This window comes from Symphalangus syndactylus, chromosome 8 (assembly GCF_028878055.3).
Source record: "Symphalangus syndactylus isolate Jambi chromosome 8, NHGRI_mSymSyn1-v2.1_pri, whole genome shotgun sequence".
Classification (NCBI taxonomy): Eukaryota; Metazoa; Chordata; class Mammalia; order Primates; family Hylobatidae; genus Symphalangus; species Symphalangus syndactylus.
The window spans coordinates 55,292,107-55,319,549 of NC_072430.2; the positions used below are offsets into that span (position 1 = coordinate 55,292,107).

A 27,443-nucleotide genomic window follows, 5' to 3' on the forward strand; every position below is an offset into this window, starting at 1 on the left:
AGATCTATCTGTGTGCCCCATGTCAAGTCTCCTTTCAGACTCTGATAATGGTTTGGCTCTGTGTCCCCACCCAAATCTCATCTCTAATTGTAATCTCCATAATCCCCACGTGTTGATGGAAGGACCTGGTACGAGGTGATTTGATCATGGGGGTGGTTCCCCCATGTTGTTCTCATGATAGTGAGTGAATTCTCACGAGATCTGATGGTTTTATAAGGTTTAACAGTTCCTCCTTCACACGCTGTCTCTCACCTGCTGCCATGTAAGATGTGCCTGCTTCCCCTTCCACCACGATTGTAAGTTTCCTGAGGCCTCCCCAGCCATGGGGAACTGTGGGAAATTAAACCTCTTTTCTTTATAAACTACTCAGTCTCAGGCAGTTCTTCATAGCAGTGTGAAAACAGACTAACACAGACTCCTATCAGAAATCAGAAGCCTGTAAACACTGAAGGGGGCCATGGGTCCACCCTTAGTTTCCAGCATTTGGTATAGTCAGAAAGGCGAGGCCAACCCTGAGACTTTTCTGCGTAGCAATGATACCAGTTCTCTGGAGGGATGGTAAGAGAGTATCTCAGTTGTGAAGGAGCTGGATGTGCTGGTTGGTGGCCATAGTGCCCAGTGTGTGTTCAACTGGTTAAAGCAGTGTCCACTTCCAAAGTAAAATTATCCTCTTTTCCATCCATCAAAGTCATCAGAGTCACCTTTGATGTCAAGCTCTCTAGTCTTCCCATTAATTCAAAAGATCCAAGAGCAGGAAGGTCAACTTAAGAAAAGGACACTGTTGGTGGTACTGCGAACTGGTACAATTTTCCTTGAGGGCAGTTTTCTAATACATATCAAATACCATTAACATTCCAGAGCCTTTGACCCAGCTATTACACTTAAAGAGTTTATTCTAAGGAAATGATCCTAGATGTATACACGGATACAGCAAACATATTAATTGCAGGGCTGTTCACAATAGGGAAAAAACGGAAACAACCTAAAAGTTCAATACGAGACAGGCACTAAGTTTTAGTACAGTCACACAAAGGCATTTCATGCAGCCATTAAAAGGGCTGTAGAAAAACTTTTGTACCACTATACTAAATGAAGAGTGGGTTTTAAAACATAAAATATAGATGTAGACATATGAATAACTAGAAAGCTATACATCAAAATAATAAAAATAATCATCTCTGAGTGTCTTCATTGTGGACTTCTTTTCATTTATCAAGTTGGCTACAATAAAATGCTATCACATAACTTAAAAAACAAGGCAATATTTTTAAAAAAGAAAATAAGAGAAAGAATATATGTTGACTCCATCCTGTTCCCAGAAAAGTATATGCAAAATATAACAAATTGACTTTTAATCTCTCTCCTCTAAGAAAGAATCCTGACTTGGACTAATGTGCTGGAAAATGAGCTGTTTTCATTTATTCATTATTTACTAATTTCCTCCTATTTACAAAGTTGAGGTGCTGCATAGACAGTGTGGAGGTAGGAGAGCCACTGAAAGCCTTGGAGGCAAGAAAGTAATATGAGATCTGCATGTGCATTGGAATGGGGCACTCCAGAGGTAGGAAGACAAGTATGTTTTCTATTGCTGCTGTAGCAAATTATCACAAACTTAGTAGCTTAAAAGAGTACACATTTATTTTCTTACAGTTCTGTAGGTCAGAAGTCCAAAATGGGTCTCACCAGGCTAAGAGCAAGGTGTGAAGAGGGTGGCATTCCGTTCTGGAAGCACTAAAAGAGAATCCATTTCCTTATCTTTTCCTGCCTCTACAAGTGGCTCAAATTCCTTGGCTCATGGTCCCTTTCTCCATGTTCAAACCCAGCAGCAACAGCTAGTGGAGTTCTTATATTGCATTACTCTGACCTCTTTGTCTGCTTCCCTCTTCCACTTGCATAGCCTCTTGTAATTATATTGGTCCCACCTGGACAACCCAGCATGCTTTCCCTATTTAAAGGCCAGTTGATTAGCAACCTTAATTACCCATTGTCATGTAACCTAACATATTCACAGGTCCTGGGGATTAGGATGTGAACATCTTTAGGGGATATGGGGCACTATTTGGCCTACTAGAACCAGTTAAAAATCATTACAATGATCCAGAGGAGAGCCAGAAGGATGGCAATGGCCAAAGGGAAGGGGTGGAAAAGGCAGTTCCATCAGACGTTAAGGTTGAAACTTCTAGGATTTGGTGGTGGTCAGATATGGAAAGTCACTTGCAGCCTAGCTGCCAGGTGACAGCTGTGACCACTCACAGAGACCGGGGACATATGCAAAGGACCGGGTGAGGGAGGGAGATAATGTGATACACATGCAGAACCGGAGGTGCTCATGGGATGTCTGGGTACACATGGCTCTGCGAACAGGTGGTCTGGAGGGAGGTCTGGCTAGAGAAAAAGAAATAGGAGACAGCGGCATAAAACTCATGGATAAAGTGAGAGATAGGAGAAGATCAAGCCATCTGCTCTAGTATGAATCACATGGAAAGAACAGAAAAGCTTGCCTTTATGAATATAAGCATCTTGTACTCAGCATCCACAGGTTTAGAAGCCCTAGATAAGATGTGAGCACCACATGGGTCAGGAAGGATTATTCTCAAGGTGGATTAAGCAAGCTGGCCCCTTCCTTGTTCAATTAAAGCCATAGGGAAAAGTGCCTTATGTTTCCATAGTTTTAAAGTACTTCTGTAATTTAACCACACCATGTAACTGCCTTATATACAAATTGACCTAGTGAACTATGTTATTATGCAAAGGCTACACTCCATTTCAGCAGTCTTACCCACTCTTTCAGTTTTAAAAAAAAGGCAATTGAGCAACACTTAAAACCATATTTAAGCCATCAAAAGTTTTCAATCACACTGATAACAAATTTTGAAACTCCTTTGCTATGATATTACCCTTTTAGAAACATGCACAGAGAAAAATAAGAAAACCAATTTGATTACCCAAACTCAGCTTCTCACAACACATTCTCCAGACATCAATGCCCCAGCGATGCAGTAGAAACAAACACCTAAGATATTTCAGACACGCTTTCACTGTAAATTCAGGGATCAAAGGCAAAAGAAAAAAGTTTTATCAATTTTGGTTTTGCCCAACTACTGCTTAAACAAGTATTCTTCCCTGAAACATTTAAAATCCAGAGAGAGGCAGGGGGGTGTTGCTAGGCACGACCGCCAGGTCAATATCACTTACACATACTTTTGTGAATCTCTCCTCTTCACCTGACTTGTACGCATCCTCCCCTACAAACAACATAAACACTTTTCTCTGTTCCTGTCCATCTCTCTGTGTGAAACTTTATAAACACCTAGAATTGTATTTCATAAAATTCAAACGACTCAAACCTCCAGCGACTCCAACAGGGGTTTGGTAGTTGGCCAAACCTGGGGGGTTAGTGAGCAGGCTTGACCAACAAATTTCACGGAAGCTGCTCCATCAGCTGCTACAGAGATGCACTGAGCATAGCTAGATGAACTGACTACATAAAAACAGCCTGAACTGTCTTTACTAGTAATCCCTGGATCACTCTTCCTTTGGGCCTCAGAATGGAGAGAAAAACCGAACTAAGCCAGAGCTGAAGAGGTGAACCAGCAGAAACGTGTTTAGCATGAGGATTTTTCATAGATATTTAGCAATGTTCTTGCTCCATGGTACAAAGTGAATTTTCCCCTGCACACACAGGTTGTCACTAATGACTATGCACACAAGAAGTGTCAGGCTTGTGCCTACTAAATCACCTTTCTTCCTGCAGGAGATGGTGCTTTGGGACGTGCTTTTATCCATATTTATGTACTTATCCTCATTATCGTGTTCCTGATAACAAGCTGTGTGTTATGCCCTAGCCTCAAAAGGAAGTAATGCTCTCAGTTCTTAACCCAGGTTATTTAAAAAATAACCAGACGCCTCCGGTGTGCTTGTGAAAAGAAGAGTAGCCGATATCTACAGACTTAAGCCCCTCTAATAGCAAAGAAGCAAGCTCTGCAAATGAGAACAAAATGTAATTGCCACTGCCTGTTTCTGCCAATCTCAGAAGACTGGGCTTCTCACCTAGGTATAAAATTATCAGGTGAATGTCAGATCATGTTGCCATGGGATTTCTGGTGACTAGAGATCACTAATCCTTCTACACACCCTCTCTGAACTAGGTATTCAGACACACAAAAAGGAAGCTTCACATAGGCTCACTTAGCTCAAAGACACATATGCCAAGGTCAAGACTATGTTAAAAGCTGAAAACAAGCACAAGACAGCAAAATTTCAGTTATGTCCTTTTTTCCTGCCAATTGTTCCTCAGCAAACAGATTTCTAGCACCTGCTTTCTTTAAGTAAGTGCCCCCGATGTCCATTCCTATCTCTTAGGAGGACAAAGCAAATCAATTCCACTGCAGCTCCAGTCAACATCCCTTCCCCTCCTTCCCACCTCTAGCCTCTGTCTAGCTCCGCCTTTCAACCCCTCCATTTTCTATAACGCTCAGGTGAACTGTATGACACAGATCTATAACGCTCAGGTGATCCGTATGATACAGATCCATAAGGGGTTTGAATATGCAACAACAGGAGTCTCAATTTAAGAGAAAACAAATAGGTTAAATATCAAACTTACACCTATTACAGTTCTTATACTATTTTCAAAGTAAACTAGCCCCTTCCCTCAGAACACCAAAGTTGGCCTGAGGATTGTTCAGAACAACCAACTTACCCAGCTCTCTGGAACTTTCACGACTGTAAAGCAAGTTAAACCAGGCATGATATTTCCTTGAGAAAGTTGATTCAATTGAGGCTACCTAGTACTTCCTGGAAAAGCACCTCCACCTCCCCTTCTGACACTAGGTTATTAACTTTTTTCTAACTCTAAGTCATAATGACTTCTTGCTCTCCTTGGAGTTAATAATACGTACCCCAACTGTGCAAAACTGCAGTTCCCACCCAGCAGGGGTAAAGGAAAGCCAGCTGCTTACTTGAGTGTGAGACTCACCCAAGGAATGTTTGCTAACGGGGAGGTAGAGAAACTGGTCTGACTCACCATGATAGCCATTACAACCTTCTGCCTTAATAATTTAATCATTTTTTAAAAAACACATAACCACCTGTTCAATGGCATGATTAGTTCTGTCTTTATGGAAAAAAAATTATCATCCTGATAAATTTGCTGCAAATTATTATTCATTTGCTATCAAACTGTAAGTAATTACTCCCTTTAGGGAACAGATGTAATTTGCTGCCCTGACTAAACTCAGACTCTGGCCATAAATATTTTGGTTAATAAAAAAAGTGCTTTCTCTTATTTGTGCCTAAAGCTCCTACAATAAAAAGCCAGTGCAGGATCACAGCTGGGACGCGGATGAAGACAAAATGCCTAGTCTCCTGTGAATATCGTAACCTGGAATAAAAATACATTACTTCCCAAGTATTCATCACTCATTTTTTCACTGAATAGCTTTATAGAGCCTCAGGCTGAGATGAAGTCCTGCTTCCTGGAATTTAAAACCAAGAGGGTCACAGAAGCTAAAAATCACTGCTTTTGCATAGGTAAAACTGTGAAGCCAGAGGCAATAGCTGGGCTGCTACTCTGTGACAACTAAAAAGGTGAAGTTATGTGGGATGTAGGACCACTGTCGCTGAGTTGTAACAGATTTTTAACATTCCTGTTTTCATACAGGAGGAGTCCTATAATTACAGCTGAGTCTTTGTTACGGGATTACTAATTAGTCTATTTCACCTAAGTAAAAAAGAAAACTAGTATTTTATTTTTATATATTTTTAAAAAGCATAGAAACTCAGAGTTATGGAAGACCCCACAATAGTAGTTTTTATCTCTGGAGCTAAGGACACCCTCTGAAATTGAAAGCCCTGAACCCTCTACTGGCAGGGTGGGGGGTGAGGGGGAGGGGACACACAAACGAAATTGTGTAAATATATTCATAGAATGTATTCATGTCCCCTTAAAATTCACCTAAAAAGCCCTTTGAGGTCCTCAAAGTCCAAGTTAAGAATTTCCACTTCAGAGGTAATATCTGGCCACTGCCTCAGTCCAATTCTCCCACGAGGCCAATACAGAAAAACAGTATCTCTTTCACATTATAGGTCTTTAAAGAGTCGAAGGTGCTGTCCTTCCAACTGACCTTAATTAGACATGATTTTTACACTCTTATTCTCCTGGTCATATGAGTTTCTTCCCAAAGCACAGAAGCAGAATGTTCTGGAAAATGAAAGAGCATGCCTTGAAGTGAGTTCCCCCATCACTCATCCCCCATACAGAGTCTGAACTCTCACTAGCTAAGGGTGTTGCAAAGAAGATGTAAGAATCCAGACTAAACTATATTCAAATGTCTGTTTGTCTATGTCCTTCATATGGGGTGGCAATAAAAACTAAACACCGTTTCCCATGAGTTTCAACCAGACAGAGCACATACTTTAACTTTGACTCTTTGTATTAATTTGGGCTGAGTAAACCTTATTTTTAGCCCCAAGAAAGCAAATTCCTTCTAGCATCTAATGTCTAGATTTTTTGGAAGTCACAACTTGACTTCTATTGAGTTCTCAGTCTATGAAACCCCGATATCGCCTACACATATGCTGCTAAGTCATAGCACTCACCATTCCTGGTGACCATTTACTCATTTAGACCATATATTGTTATTGACAGCATGTCATGTACCAAGCATAATCCAGACATACAGCCAGGATTAAGGCAGAAGAAGTCCCTGCCTTCACAGAGTTTACACAGTGGTCTTACACAATCTGAACCATGACCCTGGTCCTAGATTTTCCAAGTTTTCCTTTGGCTTTTACATTCTTGTGAAATCTCCACCTTTTCCTTGAGGGAAAAATACCACCAGTCATGTGTAGGCCCCACACACGGCTTTCAGATAATTCTTCCAGGAATGCTCTCTCACCTTCAAGGTAAGAGATTCCGATTTATTCAATTTAGGTGAAAAGGGAGAGGAACGTAATCATTGCATCGTAAGATGTTAGAAGAAAATAAGGCCAAAACGTGAAACATGGTCAAAATAAAGCCTAACCATGAAATTTTCATAAGAGAACACATGTTCTCTGTACACATGTTCTCTGTACAAGGAAAACTGTGTATGCATTTCTAAAAATCTTAGAGAAGAAACCCCCTTTTTTGTACATTAATTACAATAAGACTAAGCAATGCTAAGTAGTTTCTGAAGTAATCTTGAAAAGTATTTGTTTTCCACATTTTAATGCTAAGAATATAATTAGCTACTTAAAAGCAAATGCTAATACACCATTTTGTGTCCACGTTGGACACTCTTTGCACAACACATGATTTGATACTAATCTATGCCAAGATTTTCTTCTACAGTCACAAATTAACTAAAACTGGCCACAGGAATTCCTTTCTTACTGCCAAAAAGCTCTCTTTTCAGGCTTAACATTTTCCAATCTCAGCATAAAGACCCATCCCAGGTGTAAATAGCTGAAAGAAAGGCAAGAGGGAAGGAAGAGAATTGAAAAAGCAATCAAAGAGCGTCTTACCATCAGAATCTATGCTAGGTTACCATGCCAGAGACTGCCCCCCAGTGTTTATTCTGTCCTTCTTCCTTAGGAATAGAACAACCTTAGCTAGGCCAATGGCTGTGCCAAATCGAGAGGGCGCTTCCCAGCACCTCTAACAACTGGATGAAACCATGTAACTAAGGATTGGCAAATGAGATGCAAGTGTACATTTTATAGGCAACTTTGAGATGTGTTAAAGATGGTGAAGCAATGAGACAGAAGCAGCCTGGGTCCCTAAGGATCAAGAAGCTAACACAATCACCCAAAACTCAAGTGCCCATGAACTTTGCTTACATGACAGAGAAATAAACTAACTGGTTAAAGGCACCATAATTTGGGGCTGTCTGTCACTTGTGGCCGAATTTAGTCCTAACCGATACAGCAAATTTATCTAATCCATACACTATTTCTATTAGGTACTGTTCATCATTGCCATTTTACATAATAAGAAACTGAGGAATATTTCTGCTAGGTCTCTCATAAGCAAGAGGGTTTCATACACGGAAAGAAAAACATGGTAGTATGAGAAAAAAAGAAGCACAAGTTGGTGCAATATGTAGCCAACAGCACTAACTAGATTGTCATCAAAGGTTTTTATACAGAATTTTGAGGGTTAGATACTCAAACCAAGATTTCATTCAGGTGATTGATTCAATAATGAAAAGGAAATACACCCTCGTTCTGAATTCATAACACACTAGTTGTTTACCTCCTAAATTGCTGCTGCTGCTACAAACACTTCTACTCTCTGGTTAAACTGCAATGAAGTTTCCAAGCCTTGCTTAACAATTTCATCTGAAAGACAACTCTAAACCTTACATATCATAATGTGCTGACACCCAGGGATTATCTTGGCTCCGAGGTCTCATATACCCTCCAATAATCTCACAGACCTGCAAATCATTCGGGGCTCTGGGGTGATTTGGTTTAATAATCTCAATAAATAAACTTCACCCAATTTAACCCCACCTTTTGTATCTCTCCATGCCCCCAGCACAGTGCTGGGCATAACCAAGGTCATCAAAAACAGTCATTTAAAGGGACTGTCTACTATGCAAGACTCACCAATTCAACTTTTATGTCAAAATAATTTCAGTGTCTCCATATCCCCTTCCTTTCATCCTGATTCAGCATAGACTGTAATCTTTCTTGTATAGCACTTTGTATTAACTTCGCCTGAGATTTACCTTTTAAGGGAAACTATTCATTTCTGCAAACAAAAAAGACTGACAGCAGTCACAAAATACATTAATTGTGATCTTAATGAAGAATGTAGTCTTATAATCATTTTTGTCAACATGGTTTTGAAGGGAGGTCAAATTCCTATTAATAATATGTTGGTTTTGAATCTTTATAAAGACATGACGGCATGATTTTCAAGAATTTTTTTTAAAAAAAACCAAATACTAGATAATTAAGTTGTAACAGTCAAACCCTTAAACTCAAAATTCATTTCCATTTGTCTGGCACAGACATTTAACTGTACTACGTCCCAATAACTTCAGTAGGATGTTTAGAGGCTATAAATAAAGTTTCCCTCCAGATATTACTAGGGCACCTATTTGGAAACAACTGTAAAACAAACAGCTTGAAATGTTTCCTCTCGCTCACTGGCCAAAACACAGGAAGCGATTGTCATCTAGTGGTGAGGTCAGGAAATAAGAGATTTGGGGAAGAGAGGTTTGGGGTTCCTGGAATGGTTGCTTGATTCTGTAACAAACCAAGCAGTAGAAATCAATACAATTTATCACCAAGAACAGTGCAAGTCAAGCCACATGGCTGAATTTAGTCCTAACTGATACAGTGAATTTATTTAATCTATACACTATTTATATTAGGTAGTCTTCATCATTGCCATTTTACATAATAAGAAAGTAAAGAATAATTCTGCTAAACAAGGTAGAGAGAGAGAGAGAGTTGTTAAGTTGTATTGATATACTTCTTATGAATGAGTTTGGTGCCATAGTTCCATAATTTGTAGCCCAAATAATTGGAATATTCTTTTGTTGCCTTAATAATTTTCTACACAATATTCATAAGGGCCATTCTCTTCCAGCCTGCCGTAATGAGTAGAAAGAATAGTACACGAATAGGCCCACTTCATTTTTTTCTCTTTTTTGAGATGTAGTCTTGCCCTGCTGCCCAGGCTGGAGTGCAATGGCGAGATCTTGGCTCACTGCAACCTCCACCTCCCGGGTTCAAGCGATTCTCCTGCCTCAGCCTCCTGAGTAGCTGGGATTACAAGCTCCTGCCACTGCACCCAGATATTTTTTTGTATTTTTAGTGGAGATAGGGTTTCACCATGTTGGCCAGGCTTGTCTTGAACTCCTGACCTTGTGATCGGCCCGCCTTGGCCTCCCAAAGTGGTGGGATTACAGGCATGAGCTACCACGCCTGGCCTACAAATAGTCCACTTCTTTGTAACACTAGTTTCATTGCTACCCATGCAAATTTATAAACCATTTCTTTTTTTTTTTTAACTTTAATTTTAGGTTCAGGGGTACATGTACAAGTTTGTAAATTCAAGGTAGGTAAATGCAAGTCACAGGGGTTTGTTGTACAGATTATTTCATCACTCAAGTACTAAGCCTAGTACCCAATAGTTATTTTTTTCTGATTTTTTCCCTCCACCTACTCTCTACCCTCAAGTGGGCTCCAGTACCTGTTGTTCCCCTCTTTGTGTCCAAGAGTTCTCATTATTTAGCTCCCACTTATAAGTGAGAAGATGCAGTGTTTGGTTTTCTGTTCCTGGGTTAATTTGCTAAGGATAATGGATTCCAGCTCCATCCATGTTCCTGCAAAGGACATGATCTCATTCTTTTTATGGCTGCATAGTATTCCATGATGTATATGGACCACATTTTCTTTATCCAATCTGCCACTGGTGGGCATTTAGGTTGATTCCATGTCTTTACTATTGCAAATAGTGCTGCAATGAACAGACATGTGCATGTGACTTTATGGTAGAATGATTTATATTTCTTTGGGTATATACCCAGTAATAGGATTGCTAGGTGGAATGGTAGTACTGTTTAGCTCTTTGAGGAATCACCACGCTGCTTATAAAGCATTTCTTTTCTCTTTACACAAGGCACTAAGTTGAACCCTAAGTATGTTCTTTCTTTTGAGACTGTAGCATTGACAATTAAACATGTGCCAGATACTCTCATTTTAGACATAAGAACCCTGGGCCTACTTTAAAGCCAGGGAAAAAGCTCATAGAAGTACTTGCTTAGGGTAAAACAGCTAGTATTTTATTGAAGCTATGACTTGAAACCAGGTCTGTCTGCTGCAAAGTCCTTTCTCTTAATCACTGCACTATTACTGGCTCTTTCATCCTACTTCCTATAGGACATGTGCTTTGAGGTGGTTGCCCCATAGGTGACAGCCTGCTACCTGTCCACTCTCTCTTGCTGGGTTCTCCCTGTGACTAATGACAACTAGCAGTATAGCTGGCTTGAGTTAGACAATGTTGAAACAGAAGAGGCCAAACAAAATGGTCCTTCTGTGGCTCTTGAGCCCCTTACTCTAAGTCAACAAAGCTACCAGGGCTCAGAGCAGCAGCTCACAACCCAAGGTGACAACAGTCAATATGGAATACAGACCTCTAAGGAAAGAACTGAGAATGAATACATAGATAGGGCAGACATGAAATTAAACATCGACACTGCCTCCAGAGCAAAGGTTATGAATGTAACAGAAACACTGAAGTTTCCTGCTACAGAGACTGAGGCTGGGAAAATGGTCCCCTTGCTTATGATTAGTAACAGAAGGCTCCTGGAAGGATAATTTCAGGTGCTGTCAGGATGAGGAAGTGGCTCACGGCCTTTGCAATAAGGAGCAATGGAGTTAGACCTGATTCAAGAGGCAAAGTGACACCTCGGGCAGGAGGAGAAGGTTCTAAAAGAACCCACTGCTGCAGGAATATGAGTTATATAACAATAATTAAGCAAAACTGGAGCATTTATTCAGTCAAGCTCTGTTTTTCAAGGCTTACTGTGCCAGGTTCTGTGCTAGATGCTGAGGGAACGAAGATGAAGGAGTCAGTGCATATTCTTCAAAGGGAGGCAAGAGACAAATCTAAGTTTAATCATTACATGTAAACTACCAAGCTGGAAGTGAGCACAGAGGACTGGGGGACACAGGGAAGGGTTTCCTCCAACAGCCTGGAGGTCTGAGGAGAGTTTACTGAAGCCTGAGGCTCTTTAGTTGCTTAACCTAGTAGTTATGAGCATCTGGAGTCAGACTGTAAAGGGTCACATCCTGGTTCTACCACTTACTGCTCTTTAATCTAGGCATGCTACTGCTTAAACTTTCTGGGCCTCAATTTCTTCACCTGTAAAATGGAAACAAGAATAGCATCTAATTCATGAGGGTGTTATAAAGATTAAAGCTTAAAAGAGAGTCTGACACATCCAGTAAATAATCAATAAGTCAACTGTTTGTATGGCTGAATAGAACAATAAATATTCATTCAACAAATGAATGAACTCAACAACTTGGGAGTGAGAGAAATCAGGAGGAAGTCTGCATCTACAGTGCTGACGGGACACCCCAGTAAATGTTTCTAGAGACAGGCCTAGACCTAGAGATATAAATTTGAGAATCATTGAGTGGTTGTAGTCATGGAAATGGATGAGATCATCTAAGAAGAGAGAAAGGACAGACAGAAAGGTTAAAACCAAGTTCTTCGTCACACACCGGGGCCTGTTGGGGGGTGGGGGACAAGGGGAGGGACAGCATTAGGACAAATACCTAATGCATGTGGGTCTTAAAACCTAGATGACAGCTTGATAGGTGAGGTGCAGCAAACCACCATTGCACATGTATACCTATTAACAAACCTGCATGTTTTGCACATGTATCCCAGAACTTAAAGTAAAATAAATTTTAAAAAACCAAGTTCTTAACAGTGGAAACACTTAGAATTCAGGACAAGAAGGGAAACAGCAAAGGAAAATAAAAGGGTGGAGGAAGCAACCAACAAGGTAGGAGGAAAAACAGGTTTATGGTAACCAGATGAATAAGAGGCCAAAGGACCAGCATCAGCAAAGGCACAGGCGTGTGAAACAGCAATGTGTGTATGTCGGGGGGCCTGGAGCATGCAGAAATCTCCAGCAGTTCAAAACTTTCTGAGCATAAATTGAGAGGCAGTGGGGAGATGAAAACTGAGATATAAGAAAAACAGAGGGTGATAAACTGTGTATCAAGGATTTGAGATGACTAAATCATCTCAGAGGCTTGAGGAGGTTTTCACCACGACAGAGTTCTGGCCAAGTGTGCATATCAGATAGCTTTTTCTAGCAGCTATCTGGATGATGCCTATGGGAAGCAAAATAATGCCCTTTCTCTTCTATGTCTATGTCCTAATCCCTGGAACCTGTGGATATGAGAGATTACATGGCAAAGGGGAAGAGTGCAGATGGAATTAAGGTTGCTAATCAGATGACCTTAAAATAGGGAAATTATACTGAATTATCCAGATGGGTCCAGTGGAATCACAAGGGTTCTTAAAACTGGGAGAGGGAATCAGATAAAAAGGACCAGAGAAATGGCAACATGAGAACTCAACCCACTACTGCTGACTTTGAAGATGGAGGAAGAGGCCATGAGCCAAGGAAGGTGGGCAGCCTCTAGAAGCCAGAAATGGCAAGAAAACTGATTCTCTCCTAGAGCCTCCAGAAATAAGTGCCATTCTGCTGACATCTTGATTTTATCCCAGGGAGATGAGTCTCGAACTTTTGAACCACAAACTGCATGATAATAAATTTGTATACATTTGCACCACTAAGTTTGTGGTAATTTGTTACATCAGCAAAAAGAAACTAGCACAATGTCTTTAAGAGGTAAAACACTAGAAGCAGAAAACCCAACTAGGAGGCTGTTGCATTTCATGCAGAGGACAGATGATGATCTGTCTTAGGAAAATGGGACAGGGTAGGGAACAGTGTCTACTGTTTACCTGATCTTGTGCCTAGCGACATATTTCTATCACATTTTTATGAGGTCTAATAATGGAACACATGTATTGCAGCAAAGTTAAAATATATCCCTGTTGGAGAAACAACTACCTAATGAATTGAATTGGAAGCTACTGCCAAAGGCAGGTTAAAAAAGAGTCAGGAACCTTTAAGACTGCACCCCAGGACCTGTCTCTTCTATGAATCCTCCCCATGTGTTGGGTTTAGTCTTACATGATTTCCAAAAGTTATAAAAATGTTTTTCTAGCTCCTGATTCTCTCCTCTACATTTCCCTGACACCTAGCAATGCCTTGCCTACATGCTCGCAACACTAATAATTTTCTCTTTCAGGAGGTACCTTCTGCTTCTGTTTTTCCACACAAGTAATTCATATTCATTGTAGAAAAATCAGAACACAAACAAGAAAAAGAAGGTAAATCAACCATGATTCCTCACCCCACCCCCCAGAGATAACTATTTTTTTTGTATTTTCAGAGCTATCTTTGAGAATGTTATATTAATATTTATACATATTCATGTATTTTATTTTTAAAAGTGGAATCATACTCTTATAAAACATCATGCTTTTCTTGCCAGGCAATATATTATGAATCTTTCCATGAATATAAACATTTAAAATATAATCCTTACAGGCTACTAAGTATTTTCAACGTAAGAATACACCATCATTTATTCCCTCAGTCCCCTCATCACTGGACATTTGGCTTTATTTTTCCTTTATCCCCCATCTTCTGTATTTCCCCTCTTTTCTTCCAGGTGTTTGCAGCCATCACCACCTGTTGGCTTTAGGTCAGCCATGCTACAGTTTATGGCTCCTAGCCCCATGGATGCTCTGGGGGGATGCTTTGGTTCCAGGCTGCCATATTTCCCCCCATATAATTAATTACTTAGATCTGTGGGTCCTTCTAATCAGGACACTGGATAATGAGACAAAAGTTGTTTAAAACAGAACAACAAACTTGACCTTCGTTGATAATGTTAATAGTGGCCAGCAATATACATCAATTTGAAAATGCCTTCCTGCCAAAGCTTTGGTTACTAAAACTAAAAGTTCCATACCTTATGATTCCTTATGCAGGTTGAGCATCTCTAATTCAAAAATCTGAAGTGCTCCAAAATTCAAAACTCTTTGAATACCGACAGGACACCACATGGGTGACTGAGATAGTGACACCCTTGCTTTCTGATTGTTCCATATACACAAACTTCGTTTCATGCACAAAAGCATTTAAAATATTGTTTAAGACTACCTTCAGATTATGTGTATAAGGTATATATGAAACATAAATGAACTTCATGTTTAGACTTGTGTCCCATCCCCAAAATATCTCATTATGTATATGCAAATATTCCAAAAGCCAAAAGCCAAAACACTCTGCTCCCAAACATTTCAGATAAGGGATACTTAACCTATAGTTTATAGTTCTGTGTTTATTTATAATTAGAACAGCCTTGTTCTGACTCTCATTTGCAAGTGACAAAAAAAAGTCCAACTCAAGTACCTTTAAGCAAAAAAAAGTGGTTTCACACAACTTAAAATCAGATATAATCAAATCCAGAAACTCAAACAATATCAAGAAGCTGCCCTCCTTGACCTCTTGACTCTGCTTTCAATTGCACTGGCTTTACATTTTGGTTGGGAATGTTTCCCCTTAAGGGGTAACTAGGCTTCTATGATCATAGCTCCAAGTCTAGTAGAAGATAGCTTCCTTCCTCAATATGCTCCCCTAAAAACATCTTTGAACTGGCTCTTATTGGACCACTAGGCTTATTTACTTGTCTGTGAACCAGTCAATCCCCGTGGCCCAGAGGATGAATAGGCCATTGATTTGATTCGTCACAGGACTCCCATGCTGTGTACTAAGTATGGCCAAAGAGACAGGGTACAATTACCAGGAGGAAAACAGATGCTGTGTAAACAAGGCAATAGACATCCATGCAAGGATGGAACTCTCCAAGACAGTGATCTTCACTTGTTGGGATCACAGACCCGTCTGAGAATCTCAGTATGGAGGTTCTTCAAAAAACTATAGACCTACCATATGATCCAGCAATCCCACTGCTGGGTATATATCCAAAAGAAAGCAAATCAGTATGTTGAAGAGATATCTGCGTTCTCATGTTTATTGCAGCACTATTAATAATAGCCAAAATATAAAATCAACCTAAGTGTCTATCAACAGATGAATGGATAAAGAAAATGCGTCATATATACACAATAAAATACTATTTGGTTAAAGAAAGAATGAAATCCTGTCATTTTCAACAACTAGATGGAACTGGAGGTCACTGTCTTAAATGAAATAAGCCAGGCACAGAAAGACAAATATCTCATGTTCTTACTTATATGTGGGAGCCAAAAGAAAAAAAGTGGATCTCATGGAGGTAGAGAGTAGAATGGCAGTTACCAGAGGCTGGGAAGGATCGGGGGAGAGGAGATAGGGAGAGGCTGGTTAATGAGTCCAATACAGCTAGATAAAAGGAATAGGTTCTACTGTTCGATAGCACAGCAGGGTGACTATAGTTATCAATAATTTTTTGCACAGTTCAAAATAGCTAGAAGAGAAGATTTGGAAGGTTCTTAACACAAAGAAATGATAAATGTTTGAGGTGATATACGAATTACCCCGATTTCATCATTATACACAGTATGCATGTATCAAAATATCACCTGTATCCCATAAATATTTGCAACTATTACTCATCAATAAAAAAAATAAATCTCAGGGGAAAAAGCCCTCTGAGAATCTAATATAAGCTCTCCATGGAGTAATATGAGCACACAGAAACACAAAAGATTGCACATACAATGCATTTGTGAAATGGAAATTTATTTTCTTCACCTAGGCAGAATATAAAAGCAGCCTTATAAAAAGTTATGTTTCTCACTCATTTTTTATGAAAAAAATTAATGGATATTTCCTGAACAAAGATTGAAATCCAAATTTTGCTCCACAAAAGAAAATCTGCTCAAAGCTAAATTTCAATAAGAAGGTTGAAGTTATTGATTTGGAATTATAAAATGGTTTTCAAATAGAATGCAAGTCATCTTTAGTATTTAAGCAACGTTGCATTTTGATAGCAACCAGTCCTGAAAAAAAATGCTTAAAGACACGCAACAGCAAAGAATCAAAGTATGTCTTTCACCTTGACAGACAGAAAACACTGTATCAAGGAACACAAGAACGCTCCAAGATGTAGGTTGAATTCATGTTGTACTATTTCTTTTGTCCTCAAACCCATGAGATCATCTTTGGCAAAGACTATATCACTGATGCACTGATGTCAGCAGGGAAAGGATTAATAATCCATGCTTTAATGTAAAGGTCTTCTAAGTAGAAGCAACCTTCAAATGGGTTCTTCAGCATTTCCAGATGTCTGGAGATTTCTGACCATAGAAAGATCAATTGACAAAGCATAGTCATACTGGACGCCAACACACAGGAGTAATTTTCCCAGCAGTGAACTTCATATAGATACGTATTTCCTTTAGAGTAGAAATCTGTTCAAAAACAATTGTCCATCATGGTATATGTTGAGAAGTAAAAAGGTATACCTAATAAATGTATGTAAACACACACACGTTCAAAAAAGAAAACAATGAAGAATTAACTCCTCATTCTCAAATGATTTCAAGTGGGTTTTTTATTTCTCCAAAAAAAAGTTGTCCTAAACTTGTTCCTATAGTTCAATTCAATGTTTCAAAAATGCAATGTCTATAAATTCAAAGAATTTCTGGCAGTAGGGAATTTTATATTATGTTTCTAGTTCATGGCTATGTTATGTATGCATATATCTGTATTACATATTACATGAATTATATGTATGTGTGCGCTGTTTTAAAAAAAAATTCAATCTTCTTCAAACATAAGTATCTTGAGAACAGGGTCTTTGTTGCCATCACTGCTATATCCTTCTTGGCCAAAAATCTAAAGCCATGTTCATCTAACCACTTTACCACCCAAAAAAAGGCAGATATATTTTGTTGACCGTCCGGCTATCCTCATTATCCTGTTTATGAAATTCAGAACATGACAGAAAAAGAGGGGTATCATTTATTGGCACCTCAAACTACAAATCCATGAAAAAAATGAGTGGGTTGAGGCATGGAGAGTGATAGGGGCTATTGTTCTAGACTATGTGATTAGGAGCACAGTAGATAAGGGAAGAGTTGGAGGAGATGAGGCTGGACCAGATCATGTACAACCTATGGGCCATGGTAAGAATTTGGATCTGATTCTAGGTATAATTGGAAACCAGTGGAGGGTTTTAAGCCAGAGTGTAACAAGGCCTGATTAACAGCATAAAAGTCTCAGTTTGCTGCTGTCCGGAGAACAGGCTAAAAGGGGCAAGGCTGTAAGAAGGGAAATTACTTAGGAGCCTGCCTCAGGAGCTCAAGAGAAGGATAATGGTGGCTTATAACTGGGTAAAAGCAATGGATGTGGATATATTTTTGAGGAGAAACCCAAGTCAACTTGTTGGTATGACTGATAGACTGGATATAAAGCATGAAGAAAATGAGTCAAAGATAACCCCAAGGTTTTTGGCCTCAGCCAACAGATGGTGCCACTTTACACAACTGGGGAACACTGGAGGAGGAACAGGTGGTATGGAGGAATCTGATGGTAGGGAGTCTGTCCTGAACATGCTCAATTAGAGAGGCCTACTGGACACTTAAGTGAAAATGCTGATTGGATAAATGAGTCTGGATTTCAGGTCAACACTGGAGATAAAAATAGAGAGTCCTAAGAGTATGCTAAAATAGTGTGCATGGGACTGAATGAGATCCCTTCATATAGACAGCATGATTCAGCCACAACATGTGGAGCTTTTGCTTCACCAAAACAGCAAAAAATAGTGTGTCATCTGTGCCTCATTGGAGTTCAGAGAACCAAGATTTTCCTTCCAGTTGGAGTTTTGCCTAGCAAAGAAATTTTGCTTGGTCCTGAGCTTCAGAAGTCATGAAGCTTCTCCAACTCCAAAGTGATCCAACAAAATATTACAGAGAAATTAATGCTATCCCAAACTGAACAAATTATAACTCTCTCTACCATTTCAAAGATGTCAACATCCTTTTAATGTTCCAAAAGGGGCTCACAGAATAGGGAAAATAGGAGAGGCTACCCTGAGAAATCCCAGTAATTTCATCCATTTGAATGCATTTTTTTTCAGGACTGGTTGCTATCAAAATGCAACGTTGCTTAAATACTAAAGATGACTTGCATTCTATCTGAAAACCATTTTATAATTCCAAGACCTGCTTCAAAATGTGAGACTGGCCAGTAAATCTGGATCTTCTCTAATAGTGTGTGGATTATTTTCCTTCACACTGCAAGAAGAAAGTTTGCAGACAAGGCTATGTTGGAAAAATCCAAGTTTGGGCCCAGGCTTTTAAATTGAATGAGCCTTTTTCTTATGAAGATCCATCTTGCCTGGTGTATTTTCAAAATTCATATGCAAGTTCGTCCCTGTAACTTTATTAAGTTTTATTTGACAAAGACACACACACACACACACACAAAGAAGGATGATCTTATTTTCTTCTATCATTTTTAGTTGAGGCAAAAACTAGTGTAAATACAGTCCAGTGTCCATAATCATAACAGCAGAGGATATTTTCTTTCATTTCCACCAATGGGAAATTGTTCAACTTCAAAATATAGAAAAGACAATAATTGTACATCACCTATCAGTATGCATTAGCATTCTATGCTGCCTTACTCCTAATGTCTTACATGATATTAATTTTTTCTTAAGGGCAATCTTTAAAGATGTAAAAAGAAAAACAATATTTTTTAATTTTTTGGTCAGCCACCAATCCCCTCCAGTCTATAGACTATAGTCTTTAACGTATAAAGTAGTCCTCAGGTTTCCATGGTAGCAAACTATATTTCCAGAACCCATCATTCATTCATCCTTTCAACAAATATTGGGTGGAGCATATGCTATGTTCTGGGCACTACAGCTCTAGGCACACAGCCGCATGCTGGACAAAATCCCTATACTCATGAGCACACATTCTAATGGCAGAAATAGACAAATTAATAAACAAATATATGGTATATCTGCACATCGTGACAAAATGCTAAGAAGAAAAACGTGGCTAGGCAAGGGGATAAAAACATATTTGAGCTGTCCACAGGGTAGGTAGGGATATGGAGAAGGGAAGATGTCTAAGGAATGTCACGTTGAGCAAAATCTGGATGAAATGAAGAAGGACCAAGACTCCAGATTCTCTAATAGAATTCATGACCCATCACTCTGTACCTCATGTTTCTATCCCACTTTATATCTTTATTCATTCATTCATTCTTGAATGCCTACCACATCCCTGGCACTTTTCCTGGGGCTCTTTTGTAGCTTTAGTTCATTCTGTTTCTGTCTGTTCCTATCAGGAGATTACAGTGATGGGGACTAGATCATCTTTATCTTTGTAGCTCCTTTAGTGCTTTGTATGTGGGGGAATGATATGTTTGATGGAGAGATGAATGGATAGATAAATGGACTCATAGCCTAAAACTTAAGTACTTCCAGGAGTCAAAACTATTATTTTCTTTGCTACTTCCTGAGTCAATATACATCTTCTCTCAGGAGAACACTAAGGTTACACAGACTCCTCGTAGAGCACTCAACACAATAAATCAGGTTAGGCCCAATGGGAAATAAAGGATTAGAGTAAAAGGAAATCTTTGATTAAAAATGTAGTTCATTATTCAACACTCTTTGCTAGACAGCAAACATAAAGGCCATAAACGCCTTAGCTCAATAATTCAAAGAGCTTCCAAACATAGGATAATACAAATCGACTCTTTTGAAATCATACCCAACAAATGACTCATTGGTCATAAGTACACACAATGTCACATTTGTGTGAAACGCTGTCAGTGCAACAGCAGTAAGCAAAATGAAAATGAATTTAGTAATCCTATCCTATCCTCTGATTTTTTAAAGAAGCCCACATATTCCCCCTTTTTCATGCATAATTCTGTTTCTCAGTGCTTAGCAAAGTCTTTTCAAATTAGAGGTAAGGTTTGATAAATTCTTAGTCCCCCAGCATGGGACATGTACCCAGAGAAGTAGTGTCAAATAGTAACTGGTAATCAAAATTCATTATAAAATGGCATTAAAACTTAAAGACACATCACTCTCATAATCATCTTGAAAATATACATGACACTAATAAATTTGCAATTGAATTTTTGCCAGCCTGTCTTGTAAGGTACATACCAAATGCCTTCCCAACAATTATCTGCCGCTATAATCATTTGGTAAATTACAGCAATAATACATTTGTTTCCCCCTAACTGCACTTTTTGCACCATGCAGATAATATTCCTCATGCAAACCCGTTTCTGTTATTTTAAAGATCAAACATCCTTTCACCTGAGAGGTGCAGAGGAGCTGGTTCCCTTGGCAACCATAATTTGCTTCCAGTTCAATGGAACATTGAGTTCTTTTTCACAGGTTCACTGCACCAAGTGGCCAATCACAGCTCAGAGAGCCCCACTTCCTTTGCAAAGCACTATAAAAAAGTCTGTTGCTAAGGTGTTTTTGTTATGGTTAAATGAACCTCTTAGATATTGATTTTAATGCTTTCAATTTTTTAAGCCGCTGTGGTGTTCAGCTTTTTCTTAAACACATAGGACATAGCTCCTCTGAGCCTCTTTTTCATCTGCCTTGGCTCTTTCATTTCAATGATGCAAATCCACTGGCATCTTCTTTTGTACATTTTTCAACAGAAAACAACAATTGCCTTGCTGAATGAGGAAGGGCTTGGGACAGCACCTGCTTTTCCAACTCTGGTGTGATATAAGCCAGAACTGTAAGAATGTGAATGCCCCTCCAAATTGGCCAAACTATTACTTTAGACCGAAAATACTTAAAACTACCTAAATCAGGGCTGAATTTCTAGTAAAGGTAAGGGCTGTAAACTATTTCAGAAAGTGCCTGGTTCTGATAGCAGATCTTCAAACCTAGTTAGGATCTAGTCTATGGCCAGTCCTTGAAAATTCAACCTCTGCAACCATCTCAGGGTAACCTAGTTACCTAGTTGGAATCCTAGGAGATACTTGTCCATAGGATAAAAAAGATTTGTCTGAGGAAATGCCTTAAAAATTTTAGTCATAAAAATTCAAGTGTGTAAATTCAAAGTGCTACCTGCAAGTCAGTCAACAGGCAAGAAATTGTTCAACAACAAGATCCCAGTAAAACCACATGCTGTTGCCAGAGAATGAGGAACAGCTTGGGGGAACATCTGAGAATGAAATACTGAAAGCGAATACAGTATAGGAAAACAACTTCGGAAAAATGGTGGGAAGTCATTTGATACCCTGCATGGAGGTTTATTACCTTGCCTCATCAGAGCTAGTTTCAAGTTTTGGAACAGATTTAAAGACAGCATATGGCCGGGCATGGTGGCTCACGCCTGTAATCCCAACATTTTGGGAGGCCGAGGTGGGTGGATCACTTGAGGTCAGGAGTTTGAGACCAGCCTGGCCAACATGGTAAAACCCCATCTCTACTAAACATACAAAAATTAGCCAGGCATGGTGGCAGGCGCCTGTAATCTCAGCTACTCAGGAGGCTGAAGCAGGAGAATTGCTTCAACCTGGGAGGCGGAGGTTGCAGTGGGCTGAGATCATGCCATTGTACTCTAGCCCAGGTGACAACAGCAAGACTCCGTCTCAAAAAACAAAACAAAACAAAAAAAGGAGACAGCATACATTTTGCAGAAATTATTAATATAGGCTGGGCGCGGTGGCTCACGCCTGTAATCCCAGCACTTCGGGAGGCCGAGGCGGGTGGATCATGAGGTCAGAAGATCGAGACCATCCTGGCTAACTCAGTGAAACCCCGTCTCTACTAAAAATACAAAAAATTAGCCGGGCGAGGTGGCAGGTGCCTGTAGTCCCAGCTACTCGGGAGGCTGAAATAGGAGAATGGCGTGAACCCGGGAGGCGGAGCTTGCAGTGAGCCGAGATCGCGCCACTGCACTCCAGCCTGGGCGACAGAGCCAGACTCCATCTCAAAAAAAAAAAAAAGAAAAAGAAATTATTAATACGATGTCATATTTGAAAAAAATAACAGAGTTGGAGGGCATATATGTATATGGATATGAATGATAGCAATGATAGCAAGTAAGAGTAGAAATAGGTATCATAATGGAAACATACTTGTCAAATTTAGAGCAGACAGCTTCTGTTCTGTAAAACTGACCTTGAAATGAATGCAAACAGAAACTGAGGACTCACACAAATTGTACAACAGCCTCTGTATTAAAAAGCAACAAGACCAGTGTGCTGCATGGTTTGGCATGGAGCATGACCATGGACAAGGCACATCAGAGAATAGCGCAGAGACAGCTTAGAAGAAAAAAACACAGGTACGGAAAGACCAAGGATGTCGCTAAGTGCTGCCACAGCCATTCTTGATTAAAGCCTCCACAAATATTCTGGTAAAGAAAAATTCTTAGCTAACTCGGGCCATTACTAGCTATATTACATATAATTTGCTTCTAGTTTTGCAGTAAAGTAGTGTGGTACATTGAATGGTGGACCCAGAAAGATATCTCCACGCCCTAATACTCATAACCTGTGACTATGAGCTTACTTGGGAAAAAGGGGTCTTTGGATACGTAATTAGGTTAAGCAGCTTGAGATAACATCGTCCCAATGAGTCCCAAATCCAGTGACAAGTATCCTTCCAAGAGTCACACAGGAGAGACGCACAGGAAGGAGAGAGGAAGACCATGTGAAGATGGAGGTAGAGACTGAAGTTATGTAGCCACAAGCCAAGAAACACCTGGAGCCATCAGGGGAGGCAAAGAAAGATTCGCTCCCTGGCACCTTCAGAGGGAACATGGCCCTGCCAACACCTTGATTTCAGACTCGGCTCTAGAACTGTGAAAGAACACATTTCTGTTGTTCTAAACCACCAAGTTTGTGGTAATTTGTTATGATGGCCACAGAAAATAAGTAGTATATGCACTATGTATGATGGAATAGTATCTCTCGTGGGGTTTTAAAATTAGAATATAAAGTAAAAGTTGCATGTAGTCTAAAGTACCTTGAAAATCCCCTCTATCACTCTGAAAGTACTCACAAAAATATCCATTATGGTTCATTTTGACTTTGTGCTTAAAATGAATTGATGGGGTCAGGCACGGTGGCTCCTGTCTGTAATCCCAGCATTTTGGGAGGCTGGGAGTTCAAGACCAACCTGGACAATATAGGTAGATCCCCACCTCTACAAAAAATAAAAAAGTTGGCCAGGTGTAGTAGCATGTGCCTGTAGTCCCAGCTACTTGGGAAGCTGGGGTGGGAGGATCACTTGAGCCCAGGAGTTCAAGGCTGCAGTGAACCATTATCATGCCACTGCACTCCAGCCTGGGTGACAGAGCAAGACTCTGCCAAAAAGAAGAAAGGAAACAAAGGAAGAAAGAAAGAAATGCATTGCTGCTTTTTGGTTGAGCCACAGCCGCCAGATGTAGAAGCTAGCTTGCATTTCAGGAACACTTATCAAAAAATCCTGTATCTCTCAGTATTAGATTTTCAATCAGAAAAAGATGTTCATGACCTGAAGGCACCATGGAGCTCAGACTACCAAGAAAGCAATATAGTCAGACCTTCCTTCCATCCCTGCTCAGTTTGGAGCAAATGTTCATCAAGAAAAATTAGGAAACAAAACTGTCTACTTATTAAAATTGTGTTCTCCATTTTATTTCAAATTAAATGAACCCCATTAAGTTAGATGTTCATCTAAATCCTATTCCAAATGTGATATAATCCTGTGTTTTCTCATCTTATGGAACCTAAAAAAAATACCAAAATGACTTTAAAAAAACAAACACAGGCCCCTCCACAGAAGATTCTGATATAATAGGTCTGGGAAAGTCTGAGAATATGTATTTCTAATGAATGGCAGATAATTCTTATGATCAGACAAATTCGTGAATCACTGATTGAGTCCATGCCATATGTTTGATTCTTTTCAATCTGGCTTATTGCCTTTTAAGTCTCAAGGGAACACTTTGTGAGTTCACCAAGCAGCTAAACCTGGTACACTTAAATCAACTTTGCACTTCACACACTGGTGGAAAAACTGAGAAAAGGGGAAAGACAGGTAAACAGCAGCCTTTAAAGGCCAAAGGCTGGTCTTGTCCTACAGGGGTGGCCCACAACCTTACTCAGGTGAGGACTGTGAAGTATAATATTAAATGATCAACAGGTTCTTAAAGTTGCAAGAGCATGGCTGCATACACACCTCCACCTAAACACACACAAAGTCTCTCATGCTCTGTCTTCTTTGTATGTGGTCCTAAAGATCCTGTGGCACCTGAATCTCTTTGTAGGAACATGACATAAGCTCACTTTATTCAAGTGATATTTCTAAGAGTCAAAAAAAATTATGGAGAAAGGATACTGTGGTAGCCAGTCAGCCTTTAGGATGCACTCCCCTGGGGCTCACACCCTTCTGTATTCCCTCCCCATATTGTGCCAGGGTTACCTGTGTGATTCGTAAAACATGGAAAAACTGATGGCATGTCATTTCCGAGGGAGGCCATAAGGAATACTGTGGCTTCTGCCCTACTTTCTCTTCTGGATCCCACACTCTGGGGAGATGTAGCAGCCATATCATGAGCAGCCCTGTGGAGAGGCCCACACGGTGAGCAACTGTGGCCTCCAGCCAACAGCCATGTGTGTGCGTCTGCTTGCAAGTGGATCCTCTGACACCAATGGAAGGTCTAACTGCAGCCTCAGACAGACCCTGAGCCAGAATCACACAGCCAAGTCACTCCCAAATGCCTGATGCCAAAACCTGTGAAATAATAAAAGTTATTTTAAGCTGCCAACTTGTGGGGTAATTTGTTACATGGCAAAAAGATAATTAATGCATATTTCATGTATTAATGAAGTACATTTTCACTGGTAATAATCACTCATAAGAACTTCATCTCTAGTTAATATACATGTCTCACTCAGGAAACACAAGCAGGTGTTTTACTGAAAATACTCAAAGCAACCATAACCAAGAATAAAATGATCAAATATTTAAAAGCCGTTTGCATGATGCACTTGAACTCAAGTTTCCATGAACCAAGCAGCTATTGAAGGAACTAAATCACTCTGCTCAGCTCACCTTGCCTTTAGAGCAGTTCGTTTAGTTGTAATGACAAAGGGAGCTTGTCTCTGCCTCAACTGGGCTTTTGGAGCAGAAATTCCATGGATTTTTTATATCCATCATAACTTCTAGCACAGGGTATGAATAACAGACATTTAGAACAGTCATTTACTTCTAAGATGATTTCTAATTTTTAGAACGTGAGCTCTGTGAGACACAAAGTGCTTTGTGTCTCATTTACCATTGTGTCCTCAGAGCCTTGTGGAGCTCCTGGCACATCACAGGCGGATAGTACAAGTACTGGGATGGATGGATGGATGGATGGATGGATGGATGGATGGATGGATGGATTGATGGATGGATCAACAGACTGACGGAAGGATGGATGGATGGATGGATGGATAGATAGATGGATAGATGGATCAACAGACTGACGGAAGGATGGATGGATGGATGGATGGATGGATGGATGGATGGATGGAAGGATGGATGGATGGATGGTACATCTTGAGTTACTTAGTGTAGCCATTCATTTATATCATTTTAGAATTTTCACATCGGAGCTAGGAGCAAGAAGAAACTAAAACTGCATACTCTAGTGCTTAGCAAAGTACTGAACATATAGGAAATGATTTACAAATATTTGCTTCAGGCCATGAAAATAAGAGAAGGAAAACTATACTAAAAAAAGCTGAAGAGCGAGAAAAGAATCTGAAATGCTAAATCAGTGAAAAATCCTTTTTAGCCAATATGCTACAAACAGTACAGAGCCCTAAGAATATTCGTATTTACTCAGAAGGATGAGATGGGAGGATCGCTTGAACCCAGGCATTCGAGGCTACAGCAAGCCATGACTGCACCACTGCACTCCAGCCTGGGTAACAGAAAAAGACTATGCTACTAAAAAACATAAGGAATAATTCAATGAAGAATCTCTGAGGAAACTGGCTGTCTCAAATTCCCTATCAAAACATTCCGTTTTAAAGAAAGTGTTTTACTTCTTTGTTAGTTAGGGAAGCACTAGCTGTGGTAATAAACTCCAATTTTCAATGTCTTAACATAAGAGATGTCCATCGCTGGGAGCAGTGGCTCACACCTGTAATCCCAGCGCTTTGGAAGTCCAAGGCAGGCGGATCACAAGGTCAAGAGCTCGAGACCATCCTGGCCAATACAGTGAAACCCCATCTCTACTAAAAATACAAAAATAGCTGGGCATGGTGGTGCATGCCTGTAGTCCCAGCTACTCGGGAGGCTGATACAGGAGAATCGCTTGAACCCGGGATGCAGAGGTTTCAGTGAGCCAAGATTGCGCCACTCCAGCCTGGGCAACAGAGCAAGACTCTGTCTCAAAAAAAAAACAAAGAAGTCCAATTGCAGCAGAAGGTAGAAGTGGAAGGGATCTGTGTCACACAGTTTTTTAAGGGCTACACTGATAGAGACCCTGCTGTCTTCAACCCTTGACTTCCAAAGAGACCCCGGGTGTGGACAGTCAGCCATCAGGTGTAAGAAGAGAGCAAGGCAAGCAGATAATTACACAGAAGGTTGTCATAGGCTGGGCTTGGAAGCAGCTTACAACACTTCCAGCCACACTCCACTGGCCAGAACTCAGTCAGATGGTCCCAGATGCAAGAAGATCTGGGAAATATAGTTCCTACCTAGACATCCACTTCTCAGCAACAACTCCACAATATAATAATTTGGTGCAAAAGTAAGTGCAGCAATTTGCCAATAATGGCAAAACCCGCAATTACTTTTGCACCAGCCTAATAAAGAAAGAGTATGAACGTTGGAGGACAGCTAACATCCCTACCCAT

General features: G+C 40.0%; 1 protein-coding gene across 4 annotated transcripts in view; it reads right to left on the reverse strand.

Annotated features, from left to right (window-relative positions):
- SYT16 (synaptotagmin 16) overlaps positions 1–27,443 on the reverse strand; it is a 307,169-nt gene that overhangs the window by 183,990 nt on the left and 95,736 nt on the right. The window contains exon 1 of one of the 4 annotated variants that reach the window (XM_063645530.1): positions 8,593–8,639. The exons of the other annotated variants lie outside the window; for them this stretch is intronic. The gene's annotated coding sequence lies outside the window, so the exon portion shown is untranslated. Of the gene's footprint in view, positions 1–8,592; positions 8,640–27,443 lie in introns of those variants that run through there. 4 annotated transcript variants of the gene reach the window in all.